Genomic DNA, 24348 nt, shown 5'->3' on the forward strand with positions numbered 1-24348 from the left:
CCAATATCCTAGATGACCATATTTGTTTTTTGTTTGTTTTTGAAATAGAAATGTGTGTTTGTCTTTTGAAACAAATATATATTTGAGCGTTAGAGTGGAAAACTTTTTTACAATCTCACCCTGCCAGTTTTTGTTTTTGCTGGTCATCATCACCAACATTTACAATAAAAACCAGAAAAAGAGAAAGAAACACTTTTTTAATTAAATAAAACTGACAATAATACCCATTGCCATATAAAAGCCATGTTAGCTGCATTTCAGTTTTGGTCAACATTTAATTGACAAGTCTGTTATACGGAGAAGAAGGACATTGTGGAAAAATTGAAAAAGTGAAAAATTGACATTGGGATTTAAGAAAAAATGATAAAAATGTAAATTGAAGAATCAGCTTAGGTATGATGAGAGAATGGCAAGAGGTGTGATGCTATTGAGAAAGCCCAAGAAATCTTTATTACGTACTGACTTTGGATTATTGTCAGTCAAGATGTACAAACCCAACAAAATGTGTCTCCCATGAACTTTGCAGATATCTGGACATTAACTAACATACCTTAAATTATCTATATTTCTTCTTAAATTTAAAATCTACTTCGTATTTGTCCCGACTATCGTTGTTAAGTTTTGTTACGATTTAAACGAATACGTTATTGTATTGCCAAACTTTGTAAAAAAGAACTATTTCATATCAACACATGTGCTCGGTAGTCAGTCATCTATGTGAAAAACAAACTTACTTCATCGAAAAAAGTTCTGAACGAAATGAAAAAAAAAATCTCTTCAAACATCGGGAAAAAACTTGGTAACATTTTTTTTCAAAAACCAACAAAAAGTAACGGAAGCAAAAATCAAAACAACGCAAAAAACAGCACTGAACAACTTTTAATAGACTCTGGACAGTGATGAATGAGGCTTCTGCGTGTTCTGTGCATGCGGAATGCGGGTGTGAAAAAACTAACATTTTTCAGTAATGACAAAAAAGTGTTAACCGACCAGAAGGTACCTTTTTACGAATTCATGTCATAATAATTGGACATTTTTTGTATCAATATTCAAGTTGGATGAGCAGGATAAAAACAGTAGAAGAAAATTTACTACAAATATTCCACAGCAAGGCTCAGATTTTTCTAGATCACTCCCTAATAATTTAATTCTACCTAATTTTTGGCACAAAAATCCCCAACATTTCTGTGGCATATAATTCAATATCACATTTGAAACTGGCTGATACAATCATGAACTAAACGTGGGAATGCCTTGCTAAACTTCTATGAGAACCATTAGTCAAAATACAGCCAAATCGTCAGGAAAATTTTGCTTCACTTTGTTATTTACACTTGGCTCACTCACACATGGAACCCTGAATTCGGTTGTTTAAGCAACCACATTCTGGTTTGGTTCATCTGTATCCAGATTCAAAAATGCTGCAAACTGAACTGGCTGCGACCATAAAGAATCAGGAGACAGGAGAGCGGGATTTAGCTGAGCAGCTAAACAAATGCAGCGGCAGCATCTTCCGGGTCTTAACTGGGCTAACACCACTCGTGTTTGCCTTAATATCTGGCGTTCTTTAGCTTCGATGGATGAGGGATAGTTCCTTTATACTGCCTGCGGAACTGCATCAGTGTGAATGCTATTTAAGCCTACCTGATCTAGAGGTCCTCGTTGATCTAGAGGTTCTCGCTTGAACCTTTGGATCTCACTTTCCAGATCATGAAAATTTCTACTGACGTACCGAGGGGGAAGCCTGTCCAGTAGATCGCAGAGAGATGCTCACGGGGGTAACACGCAAACACAAACATCGACAACATCTTGTTGTAATGATACACCTATAAAATGTTCATCTCCTCTTGAAGATGGTTCTCTGGTGTCATAAGGAGGCACCTCTGCTGCGACATCTTGGCATGTTTAAATATTCATTGACTCCGCTGACATTTGTATACCACCTAATGCCGCATATCTTACTATAAACCGGTATTTTGTTACTTTGTAAAAGGTCAACATGGTTTCTTTGTCAGCACCCCTACTTCTGAGTTTGTGGCAAATAGCTGCGGCATGCGCGAACGGCGTAAACGTGCTATCGAACATTACATCTACTATCATGGGTTAGTTAGTGGTCGGAATCTGGACGCCATCGACGAATACCCATCTCATTCCAGCCGTTCAGGTGGTGAATGGTGTGGCTGTGGATTTAGCGGCGTATATTTGCAGATTCCTCGGATGAAAACAACTGCTCTAAATCAGCTATGTAGACATTTAACCTATCGCCGTGTCACCGACGATAGGACCCAATGCCAAGATCGTACCGTTATCCACACAGATTACGATTCCTATACCGTCTGGAGGGTGTGGAATTTGGCAAAGATAGAGATTAAACAGTTTCGGACATATCACCCCGCCTTGGACAACTCCGTGTTACACGGACTTAGACTTCTTATTTGACTCCGTCCACATACATATTTGTGTATACAAACATGGCTGGAAGGAAGTCTTCTATATGTCCTCGATCGAAGGCTTTCGATAGGCCAATACCCACCATAACTGTTCGGTCGCACGGACTGTTCTTTTTTAGTCGTGGTGCCGTGCATTTTCCGGAACCCATGCTGATGTTGGAAGATCGGCATGTTCGATTCGCCTCTACTAGCATCCTTGCATTGCTTCAATAGTGCTTCCAGGGTGGCTGACAATAAATTTAGGATACTTGCTAAATATTCAACTCCATTGATATTCCGCCTGAACCCAACGCTTTGGATGATTTCGCGTTTCGAATGACATCTACATCATCGCTCACCATAAATTGAAGTGGTACCTCCTCAGCTGAGGGGGCTCTTATACGGCGTAGCACACTCCTCTTCGCCCTATTGGTGTTTAAAATAACAAGCCAACATCTTTGGATCTATCACTGTCACGCCATAGAAAGTAACAGCCTTCTTTTTCGGATACAAGACTTATTTAACCGTTGTCCACAATTGTTTGCTTTGTTGCATTGCTTCAGGTGGTCTAGCCACTTTTTCCGCTTATGCTCGCCTAATAGCCTGTTGACTTCAAGAGTAATGTCCGCAACTCTTTGGTCTTTAGGATTCGTACGACAAAGCACATCACGCTCATTTGCTTGTCCTGAAGGATCTGCAGGGAAATTTAGTATAATATCCTATAGTCGAGCAGCGAGCGGCTGCAGTTGTGATAATGTTCCGAAAAATGTTCGCAGTTACCTGATGATCTAAGTGAATGGGCAGCTGTCTAAAGAGTGGATTGTTGAATTTCCTGAACTTTTTTAATTACTTGAATTAATCGAGCTAACATGACCTAAGGAGTTTCCAATCAGCTTGTTCATGGTTCTGAAGTCTGGTGGTCTCTTAACGGAGACGATAACAGGAGGATGGTCTGGGCCAAGCGAAATAAAGGGTTGCCAGGACATGTCATTTTTTAGACCTGGGGATGGATTCTTTTTCTATGTAAATTTGAAATGACAAATATTTCCATTTTTAAGGTTTTGCCTTTTTAGGGGCGAAGGCCATTATTTGTGAGCTTTTAATTAATTTAATTAATCGAGCTTTATTGGCCTAAGGAGATTACATTGAAAAATTGATATCTAGCGAAGTCCTACACACACACTTAGGCCATAAAGCTTAATTAATTAAAATCCCACAAATAATTACCTTCGCCCCTAAAAAGGCAAAAACTTAAAAATAAAAATTCAGCTGATCCCGGCTGGGATTCGAACCTGGGTCGTCGCCAACTAACAGACAATGTTGCCGACGTCTTAGCGTTCTGAACTATAATCCACTTAAATCTTTCGATGTGGAAGACATATACAGTCTACGATGAAAAAAAAACCATTGGCTGTAATAAGAATGTAATATTGAAAAATTGATTTCTGGAATAGAAGGGGTACAAATGAGTCGTCTTTAGAAATAAAAAGCTTCAATTTGAAATTCACAAATGCAAATTTGCAATCTTGGATGTATAAATAGGGGCTCCAAATGGCGAATATTATCTAGCAACAACAACATCTAATATGCCTGAGGATGTTAGCCTAACCAGCTAACGAAACGACCGTCGCATAGCGGTTGATGTGTTTGTAGGACTTCGCTAGATATCAATTTTTCAATGTAATCTCCTTAGGCCATAAAGCTCGATTAATTAAAGAAAAATATTTCCTTTATATTTTTTTCATTTGTCTCCTTTATACAAGTTTTCATTTCACATTTTCATATAAACAGAATTGAGCCCCAGGAGCCACAATTTTGATGTTTGGCGAGCTGTAGCAATCTCCTCTTAATTATGTAGGAGCGTGTTCGTTCGCCGTGACCAATATTGAACTATAAATTTGCCAGACCAACGCCTGTACGCCCCATTACGGTCATTACCTAGGATGGATTCTGAAACCTCATGAAAAGCATTGAAATCCCCTAGCACAAGCCGGTTATTGTCTTACAAAAGCGAACTACTATCAGACATATGCTACCGTCGACCATGACATTTAAGCAGGAATAAGGTCCTCAAGTCCCTAGCCGGCAGCACTTGGGGTGCAGATAAAGAAACCTTGTTGACCACATATAACGCGATCGGTCGGTCTGTGGTAAGCTATGCGGTTCCAGTTTGGTCCCCCCAGCCATTTTCCTGGAACTGGAGATAGATCAAGAGCCAGATTGAACTGAAGAACGAACATACAAACATAATAATAAACACTGTTACAACAACACCAACTATCAGACATATGATGTAGGACACAACTATTTATCGGTGGTTTTTACACATTAAGCAACTCCACCTCGGCAGTCCCACACTTTACTGATACCATTCTATGTATGGGTCAATAAGGTCAAACTCTTGCAAGATAACGAGATAACGTTGCAAGCTACATGTGACGGTGAGCCTTGTTTCCTGGATCGCAACTACCATGATGTTTCTCCTACTCACCAATTTCGCTGAATTCGTTGCGGAATCCGTTGCAATTTAACAGAAGGAGACCGGAGACCACAACATGTGTTGTAAGATGCTGCGGTTGTTTTTGTTAGGGAAACTGAGGGGGTTATTGCCCTCTATTAGCGATCTAATATCAGGCATAAATGCAGAGCAGTCCTACACATTCACTAGAGTCATGCTCCAACGAAATACGTCTGTACTGGACACAATGGCGTATAAGGAAGGCAATTCCTCCGCTTCCTGTACGATCCTTCCACAAAACATTGTAACCATCATAACGTTGCAAGCTACATGTGACGGTAAGCTTTGTTTCCAGGATCCCAACTACCATGAAATTTATTCGACTAATAACGTCACCAATTTCGCTGCGTTTGTTGAGAAGACCGTTGCAATTTAATAGCAGGAACTATGCATTCCCTGAGACAGCAACATGTGGTGTAAGATGATGCATTTGTTGTTGATGGGGAGACTATGGGGGTGTCCTGCATTGCAACGACGACGATGAGTCCGACAACGAAGTTGAAGACACGCTAAGAGATGTTCAGTAGCAGCATGCAGTAACAACTCCTATCGCAATACTCCTGGAGACGCCTAATGTCAGAGCAACCTTGGAAGTGTACCCATTCCCTACATCCATTACACCTCACCGATGTTGACATGTGGTGAATGCGGATCTGGCAAACTGAACAAATAAATGGGCTGGGTTTCTTCTCTGTCTCGGCATGAACCAAAAAGATATATTGCCTCTCCCAGGGAGAAAAAAATACACCAACCCATAATTGTTGATTCCTCCGAGTCAATTCCGTACATGGAACTGGCTGCCATGAGAATGAATGGAATCTCCTCATTCATTTAAGTTGGTGTCGGCAAAGTTTTTGAAGCTTTTGGGCTATTATCTCTGGAAAGTATTAGCTTGTCCGCGAAAAATATTGTATTGACGTAATGGACACTTCGTAGGCAATCAGTACCAAAAAAAATGAAAAAAATCGGAGCGCTCGTTCCAAACCGCACTTTTGAGGCAAATTTTGAAATTGTGTATCGGTGTGCTGGAAAGGGAGGACCGATATTTTATCTATTTGAACCTGACTTTGTTTGGTAGAAATATGGACCAAATCGCTTACTTCCATCGAATATTATCGTGCAAAAATGTTTTAACCCAGATATGCCAAATGTCCTACATATAGGACACACAAAATTATTGTTTTCATGACATGCCAGCTTTATTAAAGAACAGTTTTTATTGCTGACCTCAACGATATAGCTAGAAATACATCTCGACACCATTTCGGAGATGCCCAATACACAAAATCAAGCCTTGGGCATATCTGGGTTAATTTTCGGGAGGTACTTAAAGGTATGGTATGTCACATCTTCGAAATTTATCATGGCAAAGTTTGGACAAAATCGTTTGATCTTTTCGAGAGTTATCATGTACACCAACCAGGCCGACAGGCAGATGGACAGGGCTAAATCGACTCCAAGTTGTCCAAACCTATTTGGTTCTATAAAAGCGATTAAAACTGCATACTATATACCCAGATAACATTCCGGCTTTGCAAGACCAATGCTATAAGCGATATCAACTAATCTACTACAAAACTACATACTTCAAATATCCAATGTTTTCCTCTTAAGCCCTACGAACTCTTCTATATATTCAAAATTTACGCGTTGTATATTTTCTGGCTTTTACTGTCATTACTTTCAAACCCCATCTAACATCTGGTAGCATATTCAAATTTATGATTTGATATAGTCAGTTGTACTTCAGAATTCATAATAACATTGAAAAGTATGGTAAGTTATTGCCTTCATTTGTCTTACTTTACTCCCCTTAGAAACAATCATAGCGCTATTGCTGGTGCTGTTGTTTGGCATTTTCACTATTCTCCAAAAAAAGTTTTCGAAAAAATAGGAACTCATTAGTTCTGTTTCCGTTTGGTAAACAAGCCATTAGCTTAACTGAGAAACTGGCTTTAATCAGCTTCGTTTGTTATGTTAGAGTAAGATAGACAGGAAGGCCAATGGACAGACAAAAACAGACAGCACAGTCAGCCAACTAGCCAGACATTTAACTCAGCCCCTTTCATTTTGTTTCTGCTTTCCTCGCTGAACAACACCAACACTTGATTAAACGCCACACCACAGCTGGCATTTCACCCCCCATTATTTGCAATTTATGTGGACTTTCAAGTGCGTTTCACTCACCACCCTCTCCACATTCACAACGAGAGGTATTCACTTACTAATGAACTTTGAAGTACATTTTCCAAAAAAAAAGTCAAGTCAAGTGCTTTTTTCGATGCTGACCCCAGGTTGTACATATCGGCAATAATTGCAGTAAAGTGCTGACTAACTTTCGCACTCCCCCATACAATATTTGTAAAAGACCATCACCAATGTCAAGTGGAAAAATGGTCGACTGCGACTGACTATTGACTGCTTACAACAGTGGCATAAAACCGCAATGGTGTTGGTTGCAATTAATTTAGTTTTTTCTTAAGAAGTGTTGTGGGGCTCCTGCTGCACATAAATGCTACCTACTATTATCTTCCTTTGCTATGCAAATACGCGGTGTGCAAAGAAAGAAAAAAAAATAATTAAAATTTAATTGTTTGTCATTTATAATGCAGGCCTCCTTTCTCCTCTACTCTCTGGCATGTCCCCTGTTTGAGTTGTATGAGAAACACGAAGTTTTAGTTATATTTGCATTATTCAGATGAGTATCACTTACAAAATTATGGCGACACTTTGTTTTCATTTCCTTTGATGAGCTGTCGTCTTTTTTTGCTTTGTTATATAAGCGTTTGTTAAACGGTTGGCCAAGTTTCTTTTGTGCTCATGAATTATTACGGGTCAAGTTTTGTGACGGAGGGGGAATTATAGTTATGATGAACTGTTTAATGCTACATCTTAAGTGTACATGTAACACAATGAAACCGTAAACAAATATTAACCTAGCAATCGTTTTTAGGGCCATGATCTACAAATATTTCCCTGGAATAACCTACCTTGAAATTGACGATTTGGTGGTTATTCTTGAAATATACTGGGCCGATATTATCGTCGTACTGTAATTGAATGGGGAAGTAAACTCCGCCAATGCTGGTCCCAAGCCCGAATGACAAGTCAGAAGGGGTCAAGGCAATGGGTTGATATCCATCCCTTGGAAAAAAACCTACTACCATGAAAAACAAGGGCAAAGAAAAACAAGCCCCTCCAACGTTGACAACCTTCGCAAATGATTTAAGGACAATGATCTGTGAATCTGCACCTGTAATGTTCGGAATCTTTACAGAGAAGGTGCAGTTTACGAACTGACAGATGACTTGCTAAGTAAAAACCAGATATTACTGCCATACAGGAACTACGATGGATTGACAAAGGTGTCACAACAACACCTATAGGTGACACAATGTATTATAGCTACCCTGATACAAGTATGGTTGCGAATTTGAAATTAGTCGTAGGTTAAAACAGCCAATTTTACCCAGGTGGATAAAAGACTACAATAAAAGGCTACAATTCGGATAAAAACATCAAATGTTTCACATCAGTTTTATTTGCGCCCATGCCCCCACCTAAGACGAGGGCGAGCAGACCAAGTGCTTAGAACAAATATATGACGGGTGTACTGCCCATGATATTAAAATTTTTCTAGGCGGATAATGCCAAAATTGGAAAGGAGAGTATCTTTGGTTCAACAGTCTGAAATGTGACTGCTACACTTCGCAGCGGCAAAAACTGGTAGTTAGCAGTACCAGATTTAAGCATCTCGACTTTCATAAGGCCACCTAACTGTGGCCAAATCAAAAAACAAGAAACCAAATTGATGACTTTATGATAGATGAAAGACATTAACGGAGAGTGTTGGATGTACGATCGTTCCGAGGGACAAACATCGACTCGGATCACTACCTTGTTGCCGCAATGGTACCCGATTAAACGTTGCAAACAAAATGCGAATAGGCACAACATGGACGTTGGACATCGGTAAGCTGCAGTCACAACATATAGCCGCAGCATATTCCATTCAACTCGCCTAATTGCTTAACGATCCGATTACATGTCTGCACATTTGCAAAGTATTGTCCAATTCATGCAAACTTCCGGAAAATCTATACTCGGACACCAGGAACCTCCACCACGGATCCCATGGAATGGGAGTGTCGTGCTTCTATCGAATAGAAGAAGGGCTGCTTTACAATCAGTAACAATCGTTGCACATGAGAGAGAGGTGAAACGCTTTTTCCGCAGGAGAAAGAGAGAATTGTAAAGGCGGGAAAGTATGAACAAAAATCGAGATGTACTGGTGGACCCACAATGACGTCAGAAAAATTCTACCAAAGAGTGAAACATAAAACAGATGGCTTTGGTACAGGCACATCCTTCCGTAGAGACCAGCAAGGTAATTTAGTAACTGATACAGATAGTGTGTTTCCAAATTTTGGTATCTAATACTAGCGAAGACACGACCATATGTAACGTGACAATAGCTTTGTTCCCGTACTTTTTAATAGTAAAACTTGTAAAAGAGAAAAAGAGAGACAAATTGTTCTCACACAAAAGTTTTTTAAAAAGTTCGGGAACGCAAAAATGGAAAAAACGTCAAAAAGCTGGAACAAATGTCAAAGTCAGCGTACCAAACAATCAGACGCCGGCAACCATGTTACTATTTTTTACACGCTCAAATTTGTCGAGTAAAAAGTTTTTAAAGAGAGTGTCATTCAGCGCCATTTTTGTTTAAAGAGAAGTGAACATTTTACAACTTTTTTGTGTACGGGAATAGGTTTTCAGGTAAAATGTGTAAAAGTCGTAAAAATTGTAAAAACTTTTAAGTTCTGGAACAAACCTAATATGATCACGTACATAACACAACAACTTCTACCAAGAAACCCCGCTCCACCAACACGCCACACACTCGTAAATTTAGTTGCAATGTATTTTGCAACCATCGTAGTCAGTGCTTAGGGCGAATAATTCGCATTCACTTCATGCTTCGAGTCACTCATATATTTCAAAGTTGGTTGCTATTGGGGAGCTGGCTGCTGCAGGGAGTTAGCTACACGGGTTGGAACTAAAGGCTGTTCTAAATCCGCCAACGTAAACCTTGGTGTTACCGAATTGGGGATACTTTTTGGAAGCTACCCATTATATTGTGGTGGCTAATAAATTGCACTGGACCTTCGGGTGTTTCAGTTCTGCAGGTCATTCGGGTCATCTGTTCCATTCGGCACTGTATCTTCGGGTTTTTGAGTTCTACAAGGCCTTCGGGTCAACTGTTCCATTGTTTGGGTAATAGTATTACATTGTAGAAACTAAACCGTAGCTCTAGACCAAAGACAGAATAGTGAGGGCGCCCATTGATGGAAATTCTTGGGCGACGCTGCCCTAGGCTAACACCCGAGTGACAACTCAATCTTGTCACCACCCGAACGCCGTTCCCATCGTGTTGCCGAACTCAGATACCCGAGCATCAACACCCGAACGCCGTATTCATCGTGTTCCCGATCATCTGCAGCCAAAAACCGAATACATCATCTTCCCGATTATCTACAGGCGAACACCGAATACATCGTCTTCCTGATCATCTGCAGCCGAACACCGAATACATCGTCTTCCCGATCATCTACAGCCGAAAACCGAATACATCGTCTTCCCGATCATCTGCAGCCGAAAGCCGAATACATCGTCTTTCCGATCATCTGCAGCCGAACACCGAATACATCGTCTTCCCGATCATCTGCAGCCGAACCCTGAATACATCGTCTTCCCGATCAACTGCAGCCGCACACCGAATACATCGTCTTTCCGATCATCTACAGCCGAACACAGAATACATCGTCTTCCCGATCATCTGCAGCCGAACACCGAATACATCGTCTTCCCGATCATCTGCAGCCGAACCCTGAATACATCGTCTTCCCGATCATCTACAGCCGAACACAGAATACATCGTCTACCCGATCATCTACAGCCGAACACCGAATACATCGTCTTCCCGATCATCTACAGCCGAACACAGAATATATCATCTTCCCGACCATCTGCAACCGAACATCGAATACATCGTCTTCCCGATCATCTACAGCCGAACACAGAATACATCGTCTTCCCGATTCTCTACAGGCGAACACCGAATACATCGTCTTCCCGATCATCTGCAGCCGAACATCGAATACATTATCTTCCCGATTATGTACAGGCGAACACCGAATACATCGTCTTCCTGATCATCTGCAGCCGATTACCGAATACATCGTCTTCCCGATCATCTGCATCCAAACACCGATTACACCGTCTTCCCGATCCTCTAAAGCCAAACACCGAATACATCGTCCTACTGACCATCTGCAGCCGATCATCGAATACATCGTCTTCCCGATCATCTACAGCCGAACACAGAATACATCGTGTTCCCGAAGATTCACACCCGAACGCAGATAACACCGTTTTCCTAGAAGAAGAACCCGCTAATACAACACGAGCTCTTCAGCTGCCAAACGCCAGCGAGTCTGCATAATCCTCACGCCAACTATTAATCCAAATATATACCCATTGAATTCATTCTTATCGCATTTAGATTGTAAATTAGTAGTAGATTGTAAATTAGTATTTAATCAATAAATCCCCATTTAGCCCCCCAGGAAAAGGAGAACACCAGTCTTTTCATTTTGTAAGGTTTAGTGGGTCCTTATGCAGACCCTGGACGCGACTGAACTTACCCCAACCGACGAGAAAATCACGTTACACATATCTCTAGACCCAATCCCAAAGACGGTATTGGGTCTAGGGTATACAGCTCGACCAAGATGAGGTAAGAACAGACGATTGAGTCCTGAGTATCGTGTGCCCCGCTCACAAGAAATGAGATAAGACTGTGTGCTCAAACTATCGAGGCATAAGTTTACTTCCTATTGTGAAGGACTGATGCGTATGATCAACGACCTGGCAGATGAATAGTCTTCAAATTTAACATGGGACGTTTCCCCAGGCCCCTGCTCAGTTTTACCGATTTTGATTTGATATCGCAAAAATCGGTACCGATTTGGATATAGCCTCCATATATATCTTTCACCGATTTTGGTATAAATCGGTCAATTTTTGAAAAATAACCTTCAAATTTAACATGGGATGTTTTCTTAGGCCTTTGCCTTCATAAGTACTTGTGCAAACATTCACCAACCCAGGTCAACGGTAAAACTGAACAGGGGCCTGAGGAATCCCATGTTAAATTTGAAGGCTATTTATCAAAAATTGAACGAATTATAGCAAAATCGGGGAAAGATATATATAGGGGCTATATCCAATCTGAACCGATTTTTGCTAAAATCCGTGAAACTACTTAGGAGCCTTAGAGTACATCACATATTAAATTTGAAGGCTTTTCGATTAAAATTGACCAAGTTATAGCAAAATCGGGGAAAGATATATACATATATATAGGGTCTATATCTAAATCGGAACCGATTGTTGTCAAAATCGGTGTAGCTACTCAGGGACCTAAGAAAATAACACATACTAAATTTGAAGGCTATTCGATCAAAATTGAACGAGTTGTAGCAAAATCGGGAAAAGATATATATGGGAGCTATATAAAATCAGAACGGATGTATCTCAGAAGGTTGCAGGGATGGGCAGAATGTTTTTACACATTTTGATTTGGAAGAGATGTGCAATTAAAGGAAGACAGGAGACAATGTGGCAATAGGTGGCAATCAAAATATCTGCTCTACTAAATATTAAGAATTTTGAATTTTTTTATCAAATTTAAATTTTGATTTCTTGATAACGGCACATTGCCCATGTGCAGTTAATGTCAGCTTTTTGTACTAAAATGTTATATTTATAGCCCACTCATCAAACGCCCATCCAAAACTTTTAGTATTATCAACAAATTTTTCAGAAAATTTTATTTTAAATGTCGTCTAATTTTCATATGATTATCGCCTTAGATTACCTGGGAAATATTTTTCATATTTAAAGAGCTATAACTTCATTATGGATGCACATATCGACAAAATTCTTTCAGATTCCTTGTGTTTACTGTAAAAAATATAAACATATGTAAAAGTTAACATCACATTTTTTGATTTTTGTCCACGCGGCAACACTGTGCGACATTGCCACCATAAGTCGATCAGCAAACCAAGTAGCAGATACCTTTGAAAAGTTGCTAATATGGATCTCGCAGTAAATGGCGACTAGACCAAGAACTCGGACCAGCTGTTGAAGTTGGTACCTACAATTTTGAGATAGGTAAAGACTTCGTCTACCTCGGCACTGCCATAAACACAACAAAAAACTTCAGTTGTCCAATAAGATTAAGAATAGTATTGGCCAACAGATGCTACTTTGGTACCTAGTTAAAAAGCACAGCGACATCTCCTCACACTTAAATCACACATTACTAAACACTGATACTACCCGTATTAATGTATGGGTGCGCAAGCAGATAAGGCAGTGCTTGGTGCATTTGAGAGGAAAATAGGTACCCGAAGGAGTGGAGTCATCTAAGTAGTAGAGTCATCTAAGTGGTAGAAATTTCGCGATGTGCAAAGTATGGATCAACTCGGAAGGAGTGGACCGAACAAGATATTACGAGGGCACAATTTTGGATCGAAACGGCAGATCCGTTAGACAGTTATCTTGTGATCCAACCACTACACACGGTGTCATAGGGGATTTGTTTGCACCTTTAAGCTATTTTCTCAGGAAGAATGGACTTGCCCCTGATGAAACTTGTACCGGTGTATGGCGTGCAATAAATACATGTTGTTACCACAAAAATCAAAGCGATTCGAGAGCAGGTCCTAAACTGAACTTTTTCGAAATTTTGTGAGGAAGGTACCCGAATGAGTAGACCGATTGAGTCCATGTTGGAATCTCATCTAAGTCTGGTATAAATTTCACGATGTGCAAAGTATGGATCAAATCGGCCACTCCTTCACAAGTTATCGTCCGCACAAATTTTCAGAACATATTCGAACTTTTGTGTGGGAGGTACCGGAAGGAGTGGACCGATAAAACCCGCCTTCGAATTTAAACATCTTACATTTAGCGTTCAAATCGACCATTGAACCATGGTGCCACCCATCATATAATAAAAATTTTAGATTTTTGCTAGGTAGTGTGATGATCGTAGGTCCGATTCGACGGAAAAGCATTGACCTATGTATATCACCACCTGACTCAACTTAACCAATTGTTTCATGAAAGCACTTCTTACTCCGACAAAATATCAGCACAGTAGTCAAGTATCGCCTACTACATTTGAACTGTCGCACAATCTCTAGCAGAGTCTTCTGTCAAAGAATTAGTATTAACACGTAATACCCCAGCAAACCAATCGTACGGAAATCGGAACAAAATTCGGACGATACGTCCGATATCTGATCCGAAATCGTAACGATATCTTAACGAAAGTTGTGTGAAGTGGTTAACATAATTTCGGAACGAAATGTCGGATCGACATCGGATCGATTTCGGTCCGATTTCGTAACGAAATCTGAAGAAAATCCTTGGGGAATTCGGAAAGGAAATTTCTTTCCGACATTCGTTCCGAAATCGTAACGAAATCGGTACAAAATCTGAACTATTTCCTCTCCGAAAAATCGTTTAGAAATCGGAACGAAATCTGAACGACTTTGCTTCCGAAATTGTTCAGACATGTCGGACATCAGACATTTGGTTTGCTGGGACTCGAAGAACTATGTATCTGAATAAATGATTGAAGGAGAAATGATCTGTTTTAACCCGAGTCGATTGAAGGAGAAATGAGCTGTTTTAATCCGAGTCGAGACGCTGCACAGTAGACACAGTCGTATGTATGGAAAATATCGGCCTAAATTATTTCCAGTAAAGATATCAACATACAATTTTCGCCACATTATTTTAGTGGGGTAAGAACAATAAAACAAAATAGATGTGGGCGCTCCATTTTTAGATATAGATCTATATAACTTACCTCCTTTATTCGACTTATTTTGGGTGCTTCGTTACGATTCTTTCTTCACATTAAAAAAACACCACGTGAATGGATTTTTGAAACTTTCGGAAAAATAACTTAAATTAACTTTAAATTAACGGCTCATTTTTGTGTGTGAGGTGTACCGACGAATTCATCGAAATATGAAATATGTATTGCAAAATCTCGGAAACTATATCTCAAGAAGTATTGAGCAGGCATAATCCATATTGTAACTTGATCCAAGTTTAGGAGTCACTCCTTTCGATAGTGACCGTGTCCACCAGTCATTTTAGTTGGTCACCTTTGTTTCTTTAGAGCTTTCCTGCCATTATCTAAGTCCCATTCGGGACCAGTGAATATCGGTGTTGTATGAATCATGTGCCGTGCTATTATTCATTATACTCGTAAGTTCGACTTATAGCAGAAATATTCAGCTAGCTTCCTGTGTATCTAATACAAGTGATCGCTTGGCATATTTTCCTTGAGACGGAAAATTGTTGTTCCACATAAAAAGGCGATGTTATTTATAATCAAATGCATAAATATTAACATGGTAATAATGCCAAAACCCAAACAGGAAATATTTATTTATAACCCACCCCCCGCCCCGCTGAAAATTTCCATTTAGAATATAAAAAACGAATAATAATAAAAAAAGACTCGCACATAAAATCAAAACAGAATTTTTTTATAGCCATTCTTTTATCAATTTTTTAATATTCCTGTTTTTGTTGTGGTTGTGCAACATTTTAATGGCATAGAACCTCATACCATATAACTGCCCTCTCCCGCTGTCTCTCTTCAAATACCCTCAGCTAAGTGGTGCACATGTTGCAGAAACTTAAAAAAAACCAAGAACCCCCCATAAAATGACATCGACATTTGCAAATAAACTTGGACACTAAACCACATTACGCACTTTTATTGTCTCCCAGGCCAACAATGAATGTCAGGATGAATGACTGGAGATTTGGTTCTTCTATGCAAAGGGTCATAAAAACACACACACGCACTCACACACACAGAGAGACCGCCTCAGCAGACCAATTACATTCATTAAAAAGGAAAAAAGAAAAAAATGCGAATATAGACAGCTATAACTTTGGTAATAACAAGTCATGAGAAACAACAATTTTGGACTGGGTCATATGGAAGGAGGGGAGGGGGGACAATCAGACGCAAACAAAAGCAATAATGCACAAATGAATATACTTGCATCACATAAAGAAGCGTCCAAACAATGACAATACAAAAGGTCTACAGAAGGACAATGAAACGAACATTATCATCATCAGCAGCAGCAACAATAACAACAACAAAGCGAAACTGTATTGCATAGACAATAGCAATAAAAATGACAAAAACCATAACAATAATAAACAATTAAATGTGTAAAACATGGAAATTAAATAAAAACAATACAATTTCAAAATTGTTTGGTCATTTTTTTGTGAAAGAAGAGCGTTGTGAAAGTTGTGGTGTTTTTGAATTGATATTTAACCTAACAATAAGCACTAAACGTTGTAACTGTTCACTGCGGAAGGCGATATTTGTCAACAGGGGTCTTCCAGCAGGGCATCTGATGATGTCCCTGGAGTGCCCAATTTTGACAGGATTGGTGGCCAGGGCGAATGCTCGTCATTAATCATGATTAGAGCTAGGCCATGCTATGCTGACGTTGGGCGCTTCCATTGCACTGCTGCAAGAGCCTTACTGTAGGGATGGCTGTGTGAGGGGATTGCCCGGGGGTATGCGGATCTTTACGGACCAGAATTGTGACTCTGCTCTGTGGGAGCAGTGACCTTGACTGTACTGTTCTTTTATGTAGCCAATGGGGGGTTTGTCTGTCCGTTGAATGGGCGGGGGAAAGGTGTTGTTGGCTAGCATCTATTGTAGATTTAGCTTGCCCCTGGAGCCTTATCTTGGGTATATAGATACGGTACTACTTCTTGAGAGTAGTTGTCCGCTAATCCTAGGTTTAGACGCGAATGCAACCTCCTCTTTGTGGTTCTCGAAGATGACCAGCAACACATCTGGCCATCAGAACCGCACAAGAGGAGATTTGCTAAGTGAATGGGTGTTAGCGAGGGTCCTGGTGGTTTTAAATGAGCCCTCGGATCTGTATACCTTTAATGGTCCATCCAGTGTAAGCGACATTGACGTGACGGTTGCAAATGGGGCAGCAATTACGGCTTACCAGTTTAGTTGGCAGATTAGTGAAGACTGGGGTATTAGTGACCATAGGCTCATTGAGATTATGGTCACGCCACGGGGACGGACGAGGGCGACTGAGCGTTTCCGGGGTTGGATGGAACGAGACGTGAATTGGGACCATTATGCGAACTGTGTCAGGGAGGCAGCTATGCCATTAGCGGACTTCAGGGAACTGACGTTAGATGACCAGGTCAACAAGTTGAATGAGTGGATGAGAAGCGTCAATGACGTACTCCTTGGTAGACGCCGTCAGGTGAAACCAAGTAATGTCAAATTGTGAACCCGTGAGCTGGGTCTGATGCAGGGGAAATTGCGCTCCTGAGGAAGCGTTTCCAAAAGGCAAGGCGAACTAATGCAGAATATCTGGCTCAGCGTAAGGCTGAGTTCCTTGCTGCTCTTAGGACGTACAAGGATGAGCTATCTAGGAGGAAAGAAGACGATTGGAGGAGATTTATACTGGACAATAGGGATGATCCCTGGGGAAAGGTATACCGTGTGTGCCGACACGGTGGGTCTAAGCGTCAGGTTGACCTTGGCTCCACGTCGACGGCCTCGGGGTGGGCGGGAAACGTAGGGATTTTGCTGGGGTATTTCTTCCCAAGATCGGAGACTCATTCACCTCCCCCGCTTGTGAGGGAGTTGGGTGAGCCTCCGGACTTGGAGCGTAATAAAGTTGCGGACAGTATCTGCCGGATTAGGAGTAGTAGCCAGGTATCGACGGCATGACCGGAAGGATGTATAAAGCCCTCTGGAAGGTCATGCCTGAGTATATTGAGTCCGTTCTTGGTGGTTGCATTAACCAGGGGTACTTCCCGCGTGCGTGGAAGGAAGCTCGCATCGTGGTGCTCCTTAAGTCGCCTGATCGGGTAAGGAGTAATCCTCGCTCGTATCGGGGCATAAGCCTTCTCTCAGTGCTTGGACAAGTGCTGGAGAGGATTATGGTGACAAGGCTTGGGGAGTGCCGCGGCATGAGTCCTTCACCGCATCAGTTCGGCTTTGTCGAGGGTAGAGGTACAGTGGACGCGTGGATGCATGTGCAAAACAGTCTGAGCGGGTCAAATGCCAAATATGTCTTGGGCATATTTGTTGACTTTAAGGAAGGGTGCATTTGACATCCTTTCATGGGATAGCGTGCTCGCTAAGCTGTCTGAGATGAGGTGCCGGGAGTTTGTTCTCTGGTCGAGTTATTTCAGTGGACGAAGGGCTTGTGTCGTGGGAGCCAATGAGACGGTCTGGACAGATGTGGAGCGAGGCTGCCCTCAGGGGTCTATCTGTGGTCCATTTATTTGGAACCTCATGATGGATTCTGCTGCGGGAGTTAGCGGCCACTTTCAAGATCTGTGCGTATGCTGATGATCTCCTCATCATGATCGAAGGTGAGTTGTCGAACTGGAACGTCGTGCTGAGGAGGCCATGGGCATCGTGGGGGTCTGGAGTGACCGAGTGGGTGTTGAGGAGTCAAAGGAGAAGACTGAGCTAATGCTGCTGAAAGGCAGATTAGCGCACAGTCGACCTTCCCACGTTCGATTTGGTGACCACGGCATACGGTATGTCAAGCAGGTTAAATACCTTGGGATAACGATGACCGAGAGAATGAATTTAATTTGATCGCTTGAAGAACAAGTTAACTGCTGTAGCTGGTATGGTTAGAAGGGTCTTGCGGACCGACTGGGGTTTGAGCAGACATTCCGTGCGCACCATATATGGTGGACTCTTTGTTGCCTGTGCAACATATGGGTCGCCTGTATGGTGTGCTGCAGCAGAATCTGTTGTTGGGCGTAGGAAGCTCTTGTCGTGTGAACGAGTGGTCATGTTAGCATGTCTGCCAGTGTGTCGCACTGTGTCCACGGACGCAATGCAGGTGCTACTTGGCGCCCTGCCCTTTGACCTGGAAACGAGATGTAGGACTGTTTTGTACAAGCTGAAGCGTGGCTTGCAACTGTCTGAGGATGATTGGCTCGGGCCTTCTGATCTGGTGGATGGGGATGTTAGGCGGCGCAGTGCAATCCTTCGGGAGCGTGCTGCTGTTAGGTGGACGGACAGTGACAAAGGGAGGGTGACGTACGAATTTATTCGTGACGCAACGTTCGTACTGGACCGCCCAAATTTCGGCTTTAGCATGAGTCTGTGATTCTTACTGACGGGACGTGGCTCTCTAAATGCATTTTTATATGCAAGAGGCCTGTCCAAGAAAGATTTATGTGGGTGTGGGATGACTGAGGACTGGAGGCATATACTGACGGAATGTCCTTGACTATGATGACATTAGAGATTTAGTCAATATGGGTATAACGTATGAAGGGGCGGGGTGGGATTTCAGTAGGGCACTTGGAGACAGTCGGACCTTTAGTTGTTTAAGTAGGTATTCACGTGAAGTGTTTGAAAGGAGAAGGACTAGACTTAGTGGAGGTAATTCCTCCGCATAGTCACATCTACAGTTGGGGCGTGTTGGTGTTTGAGGAGAGTTGGAGGAGTTGGTGTTGGTGCGGCGTCGTTTTTACTGGTGTGGATGTCGTGCCAACCATCCGTGAGGGTGGTTTCGTCCATTGTTTGTGTTGTGTTGTCCGTTGCCGCGGTCCCTGTGGGCCCATTGTGCAGTCCGTGAGGACAGCATGTTAATTGTTTGTGGTCCTGTGTTGTATGTTTATCCGTTGGCTTGCATGGAGGATGACTGTTTGGAGTCCAACTGGTAGTCGTCATTGGCCACGAAGCCTGACCGGAGGCTATATTCTGGTACCGCGGGTGCCAGGTGCCCCCAGATCCTCGAATCTGGCCTGGCAGTTGGTGTTGGCCCCCTTGTGGGAGCAGCGCGGTGGCTGTGGTTTGGACCCAAATCGCGGGTAGAGTTTCGGCTCTAATGTGGAGTTGCATATCAACCGAGTGTCTGACCCATTGAAAGGCAGGAGTTTAGATAGGCTCCGCTCCTAACCAAGGTGGCGATCACGTCCAAATACGTGTGAGCGAATTGGTACTCGTACTTTCCGTGCGGGGGCGTTGGTAGACCCATTGTATTCACCCGGTGTTAAGAGCACTGTGGGGTAGGCCGTATGGCAGGTACCCACATTAAGCACCACGACGTATTTGTCAACAATAATTTTTTATTTATTTTTACAACTTCAGCATTGTGGCTTACTTACTTAGTTGGCCCTATACAGAACATTTCTCCTATAACAAGAACTAAGATGTACATTCCTCTCTATTTGTTGGTTTACTTTTCCAATTTAGAATATCGCGTCTTCCACTTGTTTACTCAATCGGAATAAGTCTCCTTGTTTGAAACCTCTCTGTAAGCCGAATGTGCTTTGCGGGGACACCAAATTCAAACATGGCTTGGAATACCTTTGAAAGTAGGGGGTGTTCGAAAGCTGCTTTATAATCGACAAAAAGATGGTAGATGTCGATCTGCATCTCATGAGTGTTCTCCAAGATTTGCGCAGGGTAAATATCTTGTTAATGGTGGACTTGCCAGGTTCTTTGCTTTTTTATTGCTTTTTTATTGTAAAATGTTTCTATGGGGGTGGGTTAATAAACCGACGCCCAACCAACGTTTTTACCGTTCATATAGGTGAACGTGCGGCAGGCACTACGTTTAACTGGTGCTAAAGGCAGTTCCCCAGGTGACGCCACGGGGAAAGCAGTGTCCTTGACATGAAAGAGGCACCAACAAAATCCTTTTGGGGTTGTTGCTTGGTATCTTTCATTCCCTACGTCACCATTTTTTTACAGTCTTGGACTGAGGTTATATCCTGTAGGGAAAGCCGACAGATTCCTTTTTAACAGCTTTAATTTTTTATCAGCAAAAAATTAACTTTGCTTATTCTTTTCTGGTAACTCCCAATAACGGTGCTTCCGAGTCCAAGGTAAAAAACCTTTCTCGCTTACAAGAAGTTTTTAAACAATTTGTACCTGAAATAAAACAACAAAATATTAGGCTACATAATAGCGACGGGCGTACCATACTAAGACATACATTGAAATACATTGTTGTAATTCGGCAGTTTTAATTAACCCAATCCCTACGGGAAATTTTTAGAAAAAAATTTAAGATTTCTCTTTATCGAGCTATTATCGCATGATGTGGCAATGGAATGACCGAAACACAAGAGACAAATAGACAGCGGGATTCCGTTACAGTTAGAAAAATACTAATATTAGTCAATTTGTGGATTTGTTATTCTGTAGAGCAAACGACTACAAACTTTACAATTGGAACCATATGGTACCATCGCAGGGATTGCGATAAACGACATTATAGTCGGATAACATGTCTGTGATATGTGTTAATTTGCTTTCCGATTTAGTTATTCCGTTTTCCCCTTTTTCTTATATAAACCCAAAAAATAATTGAGAATTTCTTTCCGTATATTTTCAGGTATGTTTTAAGAAAATATTTTTGTATATTTATCTTTTGTTAACTATGTTGGTAAGTTCATTAGACTTCTTAATATACTTTTTTCTGAAACACAAGATTTTTTCCGAAAACTTTTACAGTTAACTTTGTTGTTGGACAACAAATGTTTCTCTCTGTCACTCTATAAAACTGCAACAATTCAATAGTTTGCAATGAACTTTCCAAAGATGCAATCAAGCATTAAATTTAACGCAACAAAGCAAAGCTGAAGCCATAACAAACAAACAAATAAACATTTATCGTAGATTTGCAGTATTATATAATTTAAATTCAATAAAATAATCGGTATTTCAATGGATCAAAAAATACGAAAAAATATAAACCGCAATAATAGTTTAATACTCTAACTAATCTCGGCATTGCAAAAGGCAACAATGGCCATTGTTGTTTATCCCGTCATCATTGCGTATGATGTGTTGTCATACATATATCAGTTTCAATTGAAGCCATGAATGGTGGTGGTATGACCACAAAATTGGCAACCGAAAAAAAAAATAAAATACTCCCACTAGTCGCGTAGATTGGCCGGCCTTCTTTTTGTCCAAACGCACATATTTTCCACTGAATTTCAAATGACTAACAGAATTCTAGCAGTGGAAGCAACAGACGGCTAGTCAGTTTCAATCAACTTCGCACAAAACACATGTAAATGAAATGACAGTTTAGCCATGGCTGCTAAGAATAGCAGCAACTGCCTTGCCAAAACAAAAATACCATGGCCTAGAATATCTTCATCATGATAGTGACATTTTTTCGTATTTTTTTTTTTGTATGTTATTTTTTTATACGAGCCCTGTGTCAAATTCAATTGTAACAGCTCTTAATGGAGTGCTGTAACGTGGCCTTTGGGTAAAATTTGTCAAATCATAAAAGCGTTTGAGCACAAAAAGGGCTCAAAATGAATTTGAGGAAATTACATACATATGAATGTGTATAAAATATGGTAATTAAGTTGTTTAAACGAAATTAACACATCGCACAGTGCGAAATTTGGACAGTTTAGTATAACTTTAAGGGATTATCAAAGAAATTAAATTAATTAAACTTTTATTGAATTCGTTAGCTAAGTACTCCACTGCAAATGGTCCATACTCAGTTTGCCGATTTACTCCACGAAATGACTAAAAAATGCACTTAAAGTTGCACTTTTGTTTAATATTTTTTTTTTTTTTTTTGTAAGAAATGTATTTTTGATTCATTAAAAAAATGGAGTGGCGCGGACAAATGGTAAGTCAGTATGCCATGATTTATTTTTCTTAATATTTTACAAAATAATTATGATATTTTACACTTAAAAAAAATCCAAAAAACCCTTATTGTTTTCGTGCAATTTTAGTCGGAAAGAAGTGATTTTTTGAAGTTTTCAAAATTTAAATTTTTTATTTTCCGTGGTCATTTCAAAAGTGAATTACGTACATTCACGTGTTAAGATATATATAATCTGAAAGATTGGATTCTCCTCTGTTCGCAAAGCTATAAAACTGCTGCGGTATTCAAGATTTTCTAAAAAGACTTCGGGAATTTCATTCAGTTGCATTTTCCAAAAGTGGAAGGTAAACGCGACAATGAACGCCATTGTTGACTGTGTTTTGAAGAAATGGACTCAATAATGCTAACAGTGATAATTTCTGTAAAATTAAGAAACCTCTCGCAATTTTTCATAGTTTTGACCTCTAAATGTTGGTGATTTACATATAGTGCAACATTTTTAGATGCTGCGGTACAAATACCACAATACGTTAAAAATTGTAATGCAGTGCAGACCTGAACTTGATCTGAAAGACATTATTAACAAAATTAATGGTACAGACCTGCTGAATGGACCAATAAACATTATAGATACAAATGAAAACAAAAAATATTGACATTTTACTCTTTAATAGATGTGTAGGGTTGTGGGGCTTCACCCAGAAGTGGACCTATGTTGACAGCTTTTGTGTGAGGAAGTTTTTTTATTCGCTGACATCTTAAAATTTACATTTGCATCAAAATCGGCTGCAATTTTTTTCTTACCCTTTAAAATACCCAATATGAGGGAACCCGGCATGTGGGGCTATTCCAAAACGCGAACCTATATTGAAAATATTTTGTACATAAATTTTCTATCCGCTGAAAACTCAATATATCAGTTTGCATCAAAATCGATTGAAAAATGAATGTAAAACGTAAAAACGGCAGCAATCGTTACATGACCGCTACAGGAAACCGCGGGTCTATGTGGCCGAATTCGAGTCCAACACTGTCCACTAATATAAGAAACATTTGCGCAAAATTTTAGGAATCTACACCTTTTCCTTTAAAAGTTATTAGTAAAGTTCCGCTAAAGTGTTCATATTTTGCACTGTGCATCGGTAGGAAATGTTAAACATACTCCAAATGTTGATAGACTACAGTCAGACTTCTTTATAGCGAATCGTTTAATAGAACACCAATATGTATTTCCATACAAAGCAGTCTGTTTATATTTATACCCTCAGCCTTTAGGCTATGAAGGGTATATACACTTTCATACGGGCAAAATGTGCCTCATCGAAATAATGGTTTTAGACCCCAAGTATGTTTGGACGAAATGTGTTTCAGACAATTTGGAGTCGATTGAGCAATGTCCGTCCGTCTGTCTGTCTGTCTGGCTGGCTGGAGCGCACGATAACTCTCGAAGGGATGAACCGATTCGGTTCAAATTTTGGCTTTCGTAATATTTTGTCCAAACTTAGTTTAAGTTCGAAGATGAGCTATATCGGTCCACTCCTTCCGGTACCTCCCCCACAAAAGTTCGAAAATGTTCGGAAAATTTGTACGCACGATAACACTTGAAGGGTGTAACCGA

At 40.7% G+C, this 24348-nt stretch overlaps 1 protein-coding gene across 4 annotated transcripts in view; it reads left to right on the plus strand.

Moving 5' to 3' along the window:
* Window positions 1–24348, plus strand: part of Teh1 (tipE homolog 1 phospholipid transfer protein) — a 507587-nt gene that overhangs the window by 435484 nt on the left and 47755 nt on the right. The window lies entirely within an intron of this gene.

Source organism: Musca autumnalis, unplaced genomic scaffold (genome assembly GCF_047663935.1).
Source record: "Musca autumnalis isolate F117 unplaced genomic scaffold, ASM4766393v1 scaffold_1, whole genome shotgun sequence".
Lineage (NCBI taxonomy): Eukaryota > Metazoa > Arthropoda > Insecta > Diptera > Muscidae > Musca > Musca autumnalis.